Source organism: Pangasianodon hypophthalmus, chromosome 16 (genome assembly GCF_027358585.1).
Source record: "Pangasianodon hypophthalmus isolate fPanHyp1 chromosome 16, fPanHyp1.pri, whole genome shotgun sequence".
NCBI classification, from domain to species: Eukaryota; Metazoa; Chordata; class Actinopteri; order Siluriformes; family Pangasiidae; genus Pangasianodon; species Pangasianodon hypophthalmus.
The window spans coordinates 5640813-5655116 of NC_069725.1; positions in this window are offsets into that span (position 1 = coordinate 5640813).

Consider the following 14304-nt stretch of genomic DNA (forward strand, 5'->3'; position numbering starts at 1 on the left):
TGTGACATCAGTGCAGCAGACAACCACTAGTGTCTTACAAGAATAACGAAAATACAGGACCAACCAAAGTTAGCACCAAATCTTTAGGCATATCACAAATATTTCAATATAAACATATTTCATGTGTTTCATGGTGTAGTATTCTTTTAAGAATACATCAGTGTGTCCAGTGAAAAAGCAGAAACCAGCAATGACGAGTTGGGATCAATATTTAAGTGTCCTTAAGTGTCAGACTGATTGTCAGTGTTCACCACATGGCAATTAGGGAATCAGGGAAACGAGGGGCTCTGAGGTTTGACATGTTTCACCTGCTAAAAAAGAGAAATGCCCTAAAGAATGTATTGTCAGTATTACATTTTGTGTGTGTGAGAGAGAGAGAGAGAGAGAGAGAGAGAGAGACAGCTCTAGGTGTTAATCTGTACTAATCAAACAATCTGACAGCCAACATCAGGCCTATTTTATCTTACCAGGCATCAAAGCTTCTCCTGGAATGAACACTGGCTTAAGGTGTATGCTGCTGAAAATTTCATGTAAGATGTCCGGGAGCGCTGCCTTGTTGTTTTGTAGGCCTAACCTAAGTTGGCGTTATTCAATAATTCGTTTTTCCATCGTCAACCTGAATAACAATCAGCAGTCAGTGCAGCACCTGTGCACCGTTTCCCCTCATCACATTATCGCTCCTGTTATCATCTTTTATGCAGCGCTATCTCAACTAGAACCTATGTGTCAGACTGACTCAAGTGGCAAAAACCCGCCGGATCACGGGAGTATGAAAAAAAAAAAGGCCATATGGGAACTTTAATTTGTGAAACGATGAATAAAGAACCAAATTGAAAGAGTAATGGCAATGTGGCACCAGGGCTGAAACTAGCAGCAGGAGGATTCAGCCTTAATTCATCAAGAATAATTCCCAGCATTAGCCTCTAAAGGCTAAACAGCAGCCGCCTGCCGTGTTTCCCAGCATTTCTCTTTTTCTCTCCTGCTATGCTTGTTGTCACGCCGCAACAACACAGGGACATTCACAATTAACACACACTGAGGTGCAAGTGACAAAATTGACCCTTAGAAAATTAGCTGTCTTTTGTCTCCTATGGAACAACACTGAAAGACACCACAAGACCCTGTATCCAGAGCTCAAACACTCAGTCTATTACAGTATTGCACGGCATATTAAGGTATTTTATTAATCACTGTAGCTTTTTACACCAGATGCACACATGAAGTGAATGTTTTCCACTCAAGTTCCAGCTAGAAATTCTAGAAAATATGAAATGATGTACCAGGAATGATTCAGGAACGAGTCACTCTTTTCGGTGAACATTGAGAGCTGACTCAGATATAGGAGCCTTTTTTTCTTTTCTTCTTTTTTTTTTTTTTTTTTTTTTTAACATCTCGACAATGCTGTTACTCTTGTAGTGTAATTTAATCAATAAGATTCCATGGAAACCTGTGGTGAACATCTGAAATGTTTGCTAGTGTGAATTCTGAGGTGTGTTTTTGACTCTCAGCGTGACAGGGAGGATCCACTGCATTTCTGCTTGTTGTAGATATGTTGTATATTTAGTGAAGTGTATTAGCGAAGGCAATCAGGTTAAATGGGAATGAAACTCTTTATACACCCCAGGCACAACAACTTTAATGCTTAAATGTGCATTTAAATAGAGTTTGCAAAAACACAGTGTGAAGTAATTGAAGATTTTATTAAAGAATTTCAACCATAGTTAGGCAAAGAAAAGCAATTACTGGTCATAATATCGCAAATGTTCTCTGGCTTAGAAAAAAGCCTTTGAGAGTCAAATCTTGTTGGTGATCTGAGCCAAGTGATCTGAGCCTAAAGTTCCCATCATTACACATTAGCAGATTAGAGATCTTTGTAGACAGTTGTAATGCAAACTTTGTGAAAATTGAAGTGTTACATTTAGCAAGGAATAAAACACCTGGGGACATGCTGTTATAGGAAAATAATCAACGACAGAATGGTGTAATGTGGCTCCACGTGAATGAAGCCACGTGTGTGATTTATTCCTCTTATGCCACAGCAATTTGCCAAAGATTATTTTTTTTTAATTAGATTTAATAGTTACATTATACATTATACATTGCAAAGGTGTATAAAGCACCAGACATATTGTCTGGTGATTCACTCTTCTCACTTCCTGTAGAAGGACAGTAAAGCTCTCTGCTTCTGTTGTAAAATGGCTACACTTTGGTCAAAACCCCTGTCTAACTGCCTGGCTGAACAACATGACTCATGTTGTAATGCACTCCCGGTTTATTTCTAGGTCAATATCCAACTTTCAATTAACTGGCCGTGAGGAGGAAATCTGAATTATTACTGCTTGTTCTCAAGAAGACAAAAGCTTCGCAAAACTAATCATGTACATTATTTGATCAGCTTAGTCATGCAATAATTGTTTTAGATTGGATTCTAAACCTCCAAAAATCAATTATTTCATTTATTTCAGTCTAATTTCATTCAGTTACGACACTTCATTAGATCAAGCCCCTGAATCAGGGTATGTAAACATGTCAATATCTAATAAAAAGACAGAAATGTGATCGATGTAAGGTTAGGATTAAGATGAGTACACAGTGCCATGAGCCAGCCTACACACAAAACTTGTGTGACACGAAGGCTTTAAGAGATGATAATAAAAATGAAAAAGTAGCACATATTCACACATTAGTTTTAGATCATACAATGCCGTGAGGCACTTAACCTTTTCACTTGAGCTAATCACTTACAAATTTTGTTTGTGTCGCCCCTGTTAGTGATATTAATTAAAATAAAAAGACAACAGTGCTCTGACCTTCAAACGCAATATAACAGCAAAAAAAAAAAATCCAATGTGAGAGCAGCAGTTACTCCGAGACATTATAGATATTAACCATCTTCACAAGGATGCTATGCGAGAGACCACTGTAAAAGGCTTTGTTGGGAGGTTTTGGATGAAAAATTGTATTAACTGTGAGGAATAAAACATGACATGGCCACAACAAGGTGAAGCATAGTACTTTTTATCCATTTATAGTTACATTTAATGTCGTGAAATATCCGTAAAACAAGTTAGTTCCTATTATCACTTACATTATAGCTGCTATAAACAGCCATCTCTTGAGGTTAATAAGACAAAAAGGCACAGCTTTTCATGTTGCTGAGAATCCAGAAAGCGCAACATCCTCTGTCCTTAAGACTTTACAGTGATGGAAAAATTACTGACCGTTACAAAGCGCTGAAACTGGAGACTCATTCCACAAACGTTAAACAAACATGTCCTTACAGAGATCTTCACTATGTCAACAATTATATGTTTTCTTTTATACAACACTCCACTTGTGTGTGTTCGCCATGTAGAATTCCACTTCCTAGTTCGACACGGTTACTACAGTAGAGTTAGAGAGATCATCAGCAGACTTAGCAAGAAATACTTTTCAGGAATAAAACTTTTGAATTAAAATATGATAGCTTGTCAGATGAAGATGAAAAGGAAGATGGGAAGCCAATTTCACTGTACAAATCAATGTGGGTAGGTTAGCCAGCTAGCCGACATGCTGTAAAGTGAATGTGGCTTCTTCGGGATCTATTTCCGCTAGCGGAGCAAAAATAAATAAAACGTTTGGCCACATTGTGTCCGAAATGTCAGTTACTCAATATTAATTTCTTGTTTATAGAACTGCTGTATAAAAGCACTATCACACTCACAATTGTGCAGTTAAACTGAATATCAGTATACGATATTCAATATAACCTCATGTGATATTGCTTAATTATTGCTTAAACAGCACATCTGTTTATTAGATTATTGTTGAGTGTGGAAAATACAAGTCCCTAAGAATTAGCTGTTACTATAGAAACAATAACATAATAGAACAAGCACATTAAAATGAATCAACTGACCGAGCTGCTGTTCTAGAAAATTAATCAGATTTAAGAATTCAACAGCGCTGTAGCGTGAGTAATATTATACAGGATCCAGGAAAGGATTGGATGTTACTCCAAAAAGATAAAGGATAAAAACCCTTCCCTTCTCTCTTAAATGACAGCTTCAGTTCCTGATCGCAAATGGACTGTCATTATTAAGAATCAAATATATTCATCTTAAAACGTACGTACGTTCATATAGTTACATTAACATTGTGTACATTGTATAAATATGTATCTGGCAGATTCACATTGCTAAAGCATTGCCTAAACAAAACTCCATCATGTCATATCAGATCAGAAATCCTGGATTGTTCTTTCTCTTGAGTGTGCTGACTTCATTCCGCTAAATGGTTCGAAATTCTCATTCTCCTGCAATAACAACAAATCTATTACAGGTTCAAAGGCTCTGAAAACCTGGACTAATTTCATGCTTTTGCTTCACGAGTGGCCTGGCTGTGATCAAGACGCTTAGAGTCCATGTCTAACAGGTCACCTCAGTGTTTACACAAGATGCTCAATAGCAGGGTCTCTCATCCCGAGTCCATTTCCAGTAATTGCACCAGAGAGAGAAAAAGGGAAAGAGAGAGAGAGAGAGAGAGAGAGAGAAGGAAAGAGTGTATGAAAGAGGCACTGCACTGTTTAATGAGCTGCTGGTCCTCTCTGCTTGTTAGCTTGCCAGTCTCTGTCTCAGGGTTATAAAGAAAGATGCATTTCTAAAAAAAAAAAAAGCTATGTTTATTTAAAAAATATGTTTATTTTTTATGCATATTTTGAATGGCAAAGGTTTTGAAAATCTGACAAATGCGCTATATGCAGCATACAGAGTAGTAGAATCAGTATTTGTTGAGCTTTGGAACTGACAGTAATATTTAGGAGCAAAACCTTGCTGAGATTTTTATTTTTTAGACTTTTATTAGAGTCCACAGGTGGTGAGTTTAATACACAAGTTCACATGCTGAAGTAGTTTAACCCTTTCTCACAGTATACTAGCTTTCCATTCCACTGACAGCATGGACATTTTCAATAGGTATAAAGAAATGAATTATTTTATTGGCGGAAGTCTGATATAAGATTAGTCAGGACACTGTTGGGTTTCTGTGTGTAGAGTATCGTGACTGTGTTTAGCTGCTGGTGAGCAGGGCGTTGGGAAAAGGGAGGGGTGTGAGCCCTCTGCTGGGCAAACAATTCACACCTCTCCACAATAACATGGGTACAGAGAGAAACTAAAGCTTTATTGATAGCAAAACACTGTATACAACTACCACAAAAAAATTATAACATTTAAACCTAGTAGGCTAAGTTTTAAAAAAAAACTTACGAAATACTTCAAATTCTTCCAGCCCTGAGTGTCTACTTTCATATGAGCCATTAACCACTACTGTGGAGTGTGACATCACAAATAAATTCAATGCTGAACACAGGCACCTCCAAAGCAGGCGGAAATTCCATTTTTTGACGTCTGCTAAAACGAGTTTCAGTGGGAGATGTGTAGTAGCACTAACTGATTTTTGTAGCTCAAATACTCAATTACATGCTCAACTACATGAAATTGCTGTAACTTAAACCAGTTTAATCAACATTGACCAGTTGAAGAAGCTTCTTTTCAGAGATTAAATTAAGAGCTTCTTTCTAAACTTCTTTCCTGTGTGCTGGCAGTGTGGGAACAGTACCTCTGAATTAATGTTTTATTATTCTGAAAATTAAATCTGATTACAATAGCTAAATTTTTTGATATTTTGGTTTCTTCGTTCATTTATATTTTGTTTTCAGTGTTCCTTGGTGGTCAGTTTGGCTTCGAAATGATATCAAAATACCTTCAGAGGCTTTTTTTTAACAGCCTCTGAAGGAATTTTGTTGATTTAATTTACAACTGTATGTACAACAGGTCACATAAATTACAGTGGAAAAAATAGAAATAAAAGCATTGCTCTATAAAGCATTATTATTCTTATTAGTAGTAGTAGTAGTAGAAATAATAATAATAATAATAATAATAATAATACTTAGAGATGGGGTGATACCACTTTTTCTTTTCCAGTACTGATACTGACACCTTGAATCAGCCGATATTGATATCCATCCAGTATTTCTTAAAACCTGCTGAGCTTTAAAATGATTTTTTAAAACCGAAGCACACAAAAATACAGGAAAAAAACAGACATCACTAAAAACATGACTTACACAAAATTTACAGCTTTCACACAAACATCACTTGCAAATCTAATACAGTATAAAATGTGAATATAATCAAAATCAGTCCTAACAAAAAATATATGTAAACACATATAGCTACATAAAAAAAATATATTTTCCAAACCCAATTCTAATCTTTTCCATTTGTTACAAGATTGGATCTAATTCAGTCTTTTTTTTCTCCGATATCTGATCCACCATTTTTGGCTGACGTCAGCCCAATACAAACCTGCATATCAGCTCAGTGCCATATCTAAATATATTATTATATCATATTATTATTGATTATTAAGCATTATTACCATTATCATTTTTTATGCCATCATAAATTACATTTTATTAAATTAGTACTAAATTAGTACATTAGTAAATACATTAGTATATTTTATTAAAATGGTACTAGAGCTCAGCTATGCCTTCCTCTCACAGAACCAGAAGTGAATTTAATACCTGTTTCTTTTAGGGGAAAAAAATCCATAAGTTTTGGATTTTAGAAACACTTCAGTACATATTTTTTAGTGAATAAGGTGACTTTTGGTAGCTGATTAGTGCTTAATTTAGTGTTCTCATATCCTTACCTTATGTTCCCTTATAATAACTATTGATTTTCGAAATGTATTTGACTCTTAATGTAAAGTGTTACCAGTAATTTTAACTTTTGAGCAATCTCATGTCTGAGGTTTTTCCTTCATTTTTAAATTATGTCTCATTTCATATCCAAAACCTGTCATGCATTTTTGTGTAAACTGTCTTAGTATGTGCCATCTCTTTCTCTCTACTACAGTAGTTTGGAGTTTATACTGAGCTCTGTGCTCAGTACACATACAATTAAGAGCAGTTATTTATTAGAATGTCTTGTTTTAAGAAGGTGGAAAGCATAAAGGTATATTTATACAGTATGTAAGGTAAGACTATGAGATCACTAAATAAAGCACTAATATTATACTATTTTTTATTTAAGCAATACTCTACTTATATATTAATGTCTAATATACAGAAGTGTTATTCTAATTTAATTTTTGAGGTAAGAATTAGCATGCTAATCATTCAACCACAGTTTTTCTGATTTAAAAGTGTGTAATGAGAAGCTGCTCTCAGTTGTCTGTCAGTTATCAAGACTGAATTCCCGAAGCTTGCAATCATCTTGAGTCATGTGTAGGAGTCATGGTGTAATGGCACAGGAAGCGTCGGTCCCATATCCTCTTTATAGCCTGATCGTAAGGACGCTTTCCCTCCTCCTGATGTGGCTCCCGCCACACAGGGCCGAGTCTCTATGGTTACACGCGTCCCGCACCCCTTCTTCATGTCCATGACATCTAATTTTCTCTAGGATTGGCTCAGTGAAGAGAGCGGAGCAGGATAATGATATGCTTTTAGCCTGCGCTGACTAGCAAAACAATCATGGCCCAACTGAGCAGGCATCATTAGCGGCCGCATGAGTATCTATTACACCAGAGCTGGTCACCTGTTCCGCTGAGCATAATCTTCTTAAGCACTGTTTTACTGCAGAGATATAGAAGGATTCTTCGGTTTGATGATGTATCTGAGATAAATGGGAAAGGGTAACGTGGGGTGTTTCAAATTTGCAAAGAGAAACAACAAAGCAGGGGTTTCTGCTCTGGTTCCGGGTCACACCAAGAGACAGTCCCACACAGTTAGAGTTTTCTTTTCAAGTTCTAAAAACACCTATACACTCAAAATGCAGTCAAGTTCAAAGGTTTATTTTAAAGCAGGATGAGGTGTGCTGTGAAATTAAAGTAATCAACAACAGGGAGATGCGATGCAGCTGACGTGAACTCCATCCCATGTCAGAAAAGTTACAGCTTTACATCTGACTGTTAAAAAGTGCTGACACTGGAGATTCCTTCCAAAAATGCTAAATAAACATCTCCTCACAGAAAAGTTCACCATAGCAACAATTACATATTTTTTAATTCTGTCAGTCGTACAAGTTCATGTAACATATTAGAAGAAAAACATTAATATAGAAAATAATAGACCTTCTAACCAATCAGAATCGAGAATTCAGCAGCACGTGGTTTAAAGAAAAATGAATATATTTGTACAATTTTTCTACAAAATACATCATCTCAAGAAGTTAAAAAGGAAACGTGGTGGTAACAGGACAGCTATCCAAAAATAGTTTGAAAAGAACCAGAAGAAAAAAAAATTACAATTTTGTCATTACCTTCTCTGTCTTCAGACTTGATTTGAAGAAGGCAGTGTCTGAGTTAGAAAATACCGACCAAGCAATCTGGCAGAGTTAGTACATCTGATGACTGGGAAGGCCATAGCATATGATTTATAATTTAAATGCTTTAATTTTTATACGCATTAAACCATTCAGTGACCTCTCTTGCCCTGTGGATGGGGCGGAGTCATCCTGGAAGAGACCACTCCCATCAGGAGAGAAATGTTTCATCATAGCTGATCAATCAAAAAAATTGTAGTGACACTTCACGCTAAGGAGACAAGTGCAACCAAACCACTTGTGTACAGAGGTTGGACGCAGTAAAAATATTGTTTTAATTATTTATCTTAACATACAGACATGGGAAAAAGAAAGTACACCCTCCTTTTGTCCTGAACATAAGCATTTACTATGCTTACAGAGGCCTGTAGATCACATAATGTAGCTTTTGAGTTTTTTTTTTTTTTTGTATCTCTGAGCATTAAACGGTCTGACCTCGGACTGATTTTGCTGGGACGCCCACTGGAGCACTCAGATGCCCCTGAGTGCTCCATAACACCAAACACACATGCCCAAAGTTCTGCTTTTAGAGAGGTAGTCACACTTCTTGATCATTAACTAATCTTGTGCATTTCATTAGTAACACCTGGCTGCTAATTTATCTCTTAATGATTATGGAAGAAGGAAGGGTGTACTTATTTTTTCCTACCTGGTTTCTGAACGTTGGTTTATTTTTTGGAAAAAAAAAATGACTACATATTGAAATATATTGTGTTTTTTGTTGTCAATTGAGGTTATTTATTTGTTTATAGAAGTTGATGTGGACCAACCAGTTGTTATTTAGGCCCTGATAAATACAACTATTGAAGGAGGGTGTACTTACTTTTCCCCATGACTGTACTCTCTATCATTTTGTGCTTGTAATAATGAATGAATAAGAATTTGTGAAACTTGTTCAGTTTGTCCTAAGGGTATGCAAACTTTTGCGCTCGACTGTATACCACAGTTGAATTTGAATTTGTCCGTGTGACAATGTCCATGAGACGATAATAATGCGCTGTTAATACTTTTTATTGTTTGATGAATATTTTATGCAGTAGATTCATAAAAAATATAACCAAAAAGTACTTGAAGATGGAAGTTGAGGCAATGTTTTAGTGACTTTTGTTAGTCATACTGATCATGTTCCATGTAGGATAGGATGTCCTGATACTTCATGAAATACTTTCATGTTCGTGCATTATTCATAGCAATAATTCTATGCTATGTATGGCATGCTTGAGTTGCCGCGACTCGTAATGCCACGTTGGCATGACATTGACTTCCCATTCTGAGCGTCCCGTCTAATCGCTTTCTTAGATGAAAAGCAGTCTGTATTAGTGTTAGTATGGCTTACACTCTTACATATGAGCCAAAGCATGCAGAAAGACCGTTAGCACATGCTGCTTTGTGATGGGCAATGAACGCTTTTGCACAATGACTCAGATATATCAACTATATGGATTCTCTGTCTCACTTTGTGTACCATCTAATCATTCTTTGTATGTTTGTCCAATACATCCCACTATCTTCAAATGTCACCACTGAACCAAATAAGCTATGACTATGACAAATAGAGTGACTGTTGGCAAATGTTGCACTCATATATAATGGTGTGAGATCATCTTTCAATGCACAGCAGGGTTTTTCATGTATCTGTGGATCCGTATGCAATATTCCATAGTAAAATAATTTCCATAGTAAAATAATAGTGAGCTTTTGCCTGAGATAAAAAAAAAAAAAAACAACAACCAATCAGGATAGAGGCAGAGTTCAAACAGATACAGTGTGTGCTCAGTTAAATGGGAAAATATTTATCACATAATCTGGCAGAGTTAAAGTGACAAATTAAAAGAAAAACCAACACATAGTGGGTTAGTAAGTTGTTGGGCCGCAACAAGCCACCATCAGCTTCAATACTCTTAGATATCAATTCTACAAGTCTCTGGAACTGTACCGAATGGGTGAATGCCATTCTTCTAAAAGATATTTCCTCAATTGGTCTTTTTTCTGTCACATCAATTCAAAACCTCTCGTCGGTGGGTTGAGATCTGGTTAATATTTCCCCCGTTTTGTAAAATGATTTGGTCTGTTGTGTTTTGTAATAACAGCTTCCACACCCAGTGAAATTTTCATGGCTAATTACAAACATTTTTCATACACAGAAAGTCTCTGGATATTAGATACTTTTATTTGTGCAAGTGTGCTAAGATGTTGTATGTGTCAGACACACAAAAAAGAAAAGACAAGAGATATACAGTATGTTATATAAGTGACATAATTGATTTTGTTTTAAAACATAGCCTACATGGTTACCAGTTGATAGCTTCTGACAAATGGCACAGTTGACAGTACTAGTCAAATTTTACTTGATGCTTGGATTAAGCCACAATGAAATTTTAATATCACTGAGCAGTGTAGATAGTATTGGCATTAGTATACACATTATGAAGGATTCTCAAAGCCCAGGGTTTATATATGTAAAATTTGTTGTCTCAGAGCTCTTTACATTTGACAGCGAATCAGAACCGAACAAATGCACAGTCTTTAAAAAGAAAAAAAATGTAACCAAGTGCCATTTTCCATCACCATCCATTTGCCAGCTATGAGGTAATTTCCTCTCACTTACGCAGTTCATATTGCAGTTGCACAGAACACAAGCATCATAATAAATGAGTTGCCCCTGGTGGTGCCCTGCCTTTTCACACGTTTTCTTCGAGGAAACGGTCTCAAAAATGAGGTGTGAAATTCGCTGCCTCAAATTACCCCAGGCCAAAATATGAGAGCATTTGGCATTTACTCATCTAGAAGTGCGTGCTGTGTGTTAGCTAAAAAGGAGAAGATATGGGCTGACAGGTGAGCAGCTGCTCAAACACAGTTCTCATTATTTCTGACAGTATTTTAAGGAGGATTAAAACCTCAATTACTCTCGCTTCAGACACGATTATACCGAACAAGATGCTGAGTAACAGCTTCATATAACAGAGCTGTAGTGTAGCCTTTAAAAGTTCAACTACGTGGTTTATATACATAGAGTACATGTATATATTTGTAAGTAACATATTTGAGCTTACTTTAAATACACTACCTGTGGAAAGTTTGGACATATCTGCTCATAGAAGGGATTTCTTTATTTGTACTTCCACTTATGGAATTATGCAGTGACCAAGAAAAGTGTTCAGAAAAATCAAAAATATGTTATGGTGTAAATTCTAAACAGTATTCCTGATGAAGCTATACACACTCTTGAGAGATGTTCACCCAGGATCATATGTTAAAGTTTACAAATGGATGGATGAATGGGTGGATGGATGGATGGATGGTGGGAGGGTGGGGAGGGAGGGAGCACCTAACTGCTCCTCCTAAGTTCTAAATTAGCTACTTGTTTGGGGAAACCATTTAATGTTAAGTAAATACTACTTCTTAAAATACATATTGAGTCAAAAATAAATTTTTACATGGGTATTAATTTCTCTATGTACCCTTAAGCCCTATTCAGACTGAATTAGTTTTACATGAGGAGGTGAGTAATGTAATTATTACTGGCATTTTAGTCCCGTCAGAATCAATCATGTCAGTCTCATGTTACCCACCACCATGGAAACTGCAGCATTTAAAATAAAAAAAATAATTAAAAAAAGCTAAAAGTGCCAAAAGATTTCCTTTTGGTTACTGAGGTTAAGGTTAGTGTTAGAATTATGTGTAGGCCTAACATTAATTAGCTGCATTAATGAATATGTCAATAGAAGGTCCGTACAAGGATAGGTGTGTGATGGCTATATCACGTCAGCATGATAAATGTTGGGTCAAAGTAACACGTGACAATCTTCATTATTGTAAAAGGCAACTTTTAACTGGACCTCTAATTTTAGGTTCTTATGCAATTAGTAGGTCAGCAGCATTTATCACACCTTCTCCATGTGAACAAAACTAAATACGCCAACAGCTACATGGGATTTTCAAATTTACGTTAGATATCAGCATGCTTCCACATCAAAGCTTGACGCTTCAGTTTTCACGCAGAACCTTTGATGTACTTCTCAACATTCACTCACTGCAGCTCAGGGCACTTGTAGAGTGGGCAGCATTTTCTCCACTTTGCATAGCACTTTGAGATAAAAATGTCCTGAAGATGTTTATTTTAATCAATTCATCTATCAAATTGCTAAAAGAGATGAGATATTATCCTTGAAAATAAAAACAGAACGCGTCTGAGATCCTTCCTCTTTTGATTAGTATTATTTCATCCCTTTTTCACTGTTAAGCTGTGACAGACCAAATCTCTTTTACATTACTGAGGTCCGAATCCAGAGGAGGAAAACCTGGATTGTAATAACAATGTAGCAATAATAACAAAATAACAATGAGCCTTCAAATATCATGCAGCAGTAGATTTTCAACCTGTGTATTTCTGCAGTTTTTGAAGGTGCTTGTCTTATTTATGGACTACATGTGATTGCATAGAATTTTCAGGGATATTAAAGTCTGAAAAATATCTGCTATGGGTTTCTTTAATAAATTTGATCCCATCGTGCATTCCTTAATAATCCTACTCTTAAAATATGTTGATGAATATGTAACATTGCTTGTTTTTGGATAGCCGCTTAAATCCTGGTGTTACTTTTATTATAAATTTTATTATAATTTTATTAATAACAGAATTTAAAAAAAATCAATTGATAATGTGTGCAGTGCACACTCTTAGAAAAGAATGGTTCAGGAAATCATAAATAGAGTACTTCCCTTTAAACAACAGATCTGTGGAGTGTCCCGTGTGAATAATCACATGATTCGGATGTGAATTTACATGTGCTTTTAGATACTTCACGTTATGATTCACACACTGCCACATTTCACATTTGGATTTTGCATGTAGTTTTTCCAACGATTCCATATGTGATTTATTTACACGATTCATTTATTTTCATATTTTAATCATTATCAAAGGTGTACGTGAGTATAGTGAGTATACCTATGTAATTCCAGGGAAAAACATGTTGAAATGCGTCATGTGTTTCTCACATATTACTCACGTAGTCACATATGATCATATGATTATATGTGAAATCTATTTTTTGTTGTTGTTGTTGTTGTTTTTAGACATTGCAGTACAGATGCAATATATTTGAGGCAATAACAGTAGGTTATGACTAACCAGTAATAATATCAAGGGACAAATGGAACTGTGTCTGGACAGATTTTCATAAAACAAAGGAAGAAAGCTGTGAATGTCTGAAATTTAAAGAGCAGGTTGAGAGGTTGCAGACAGAATGGTTTATTATGTTCATGTGAGCAGATGTTTCAGGGTCATTAATTCACTGAGCTTTGTCTCAACTGCTTATGCCACGCTCAAGTCTTACTCTAGAGATCGGCACAGTTTAGATTGTAAATGAGCATCAGTGATACGGAGGTGATGTCATGAGAGATGAGTTGATGTCGCTGCTTCCTGAGAAACCCAAGAACGTTATATTTCTCTCTCGTGGGAATAGAAAAAAAAAAATACTAAAAGTAATCAGTTGTCTTACTCATGACACTGATATTTAATATGATAATTAAATGGGTTCTGATATTTTAATGCATGTTTAGAACTTCATGCTGTATGTTTAATTGATGTTTTATTGTACACTAGAAATGCTTTTAATGTGTAATTAATGTCCAGAATTACCAGATGTATGTTAGTATACAGTAGTCATAGACAAATATACATTAGTATATAGTATTCAATTCAATTCATTTTTATTTGTATAGCGCTTTTTTACAAAGGTCATTGTCTCAAAGCAGCTTTACACAAACTTATGTACAAAGTTTGATATGTATTAATTTAAATACTGCATTAGTATATAGTAGCGTTACACAGATGTACCATACATGAGTATATAGTACCAATACACAGGTGTATATTAGTACAGAGTAGAAATGTATAATAGCATATAGTGGTAATACACAGATTTTATTT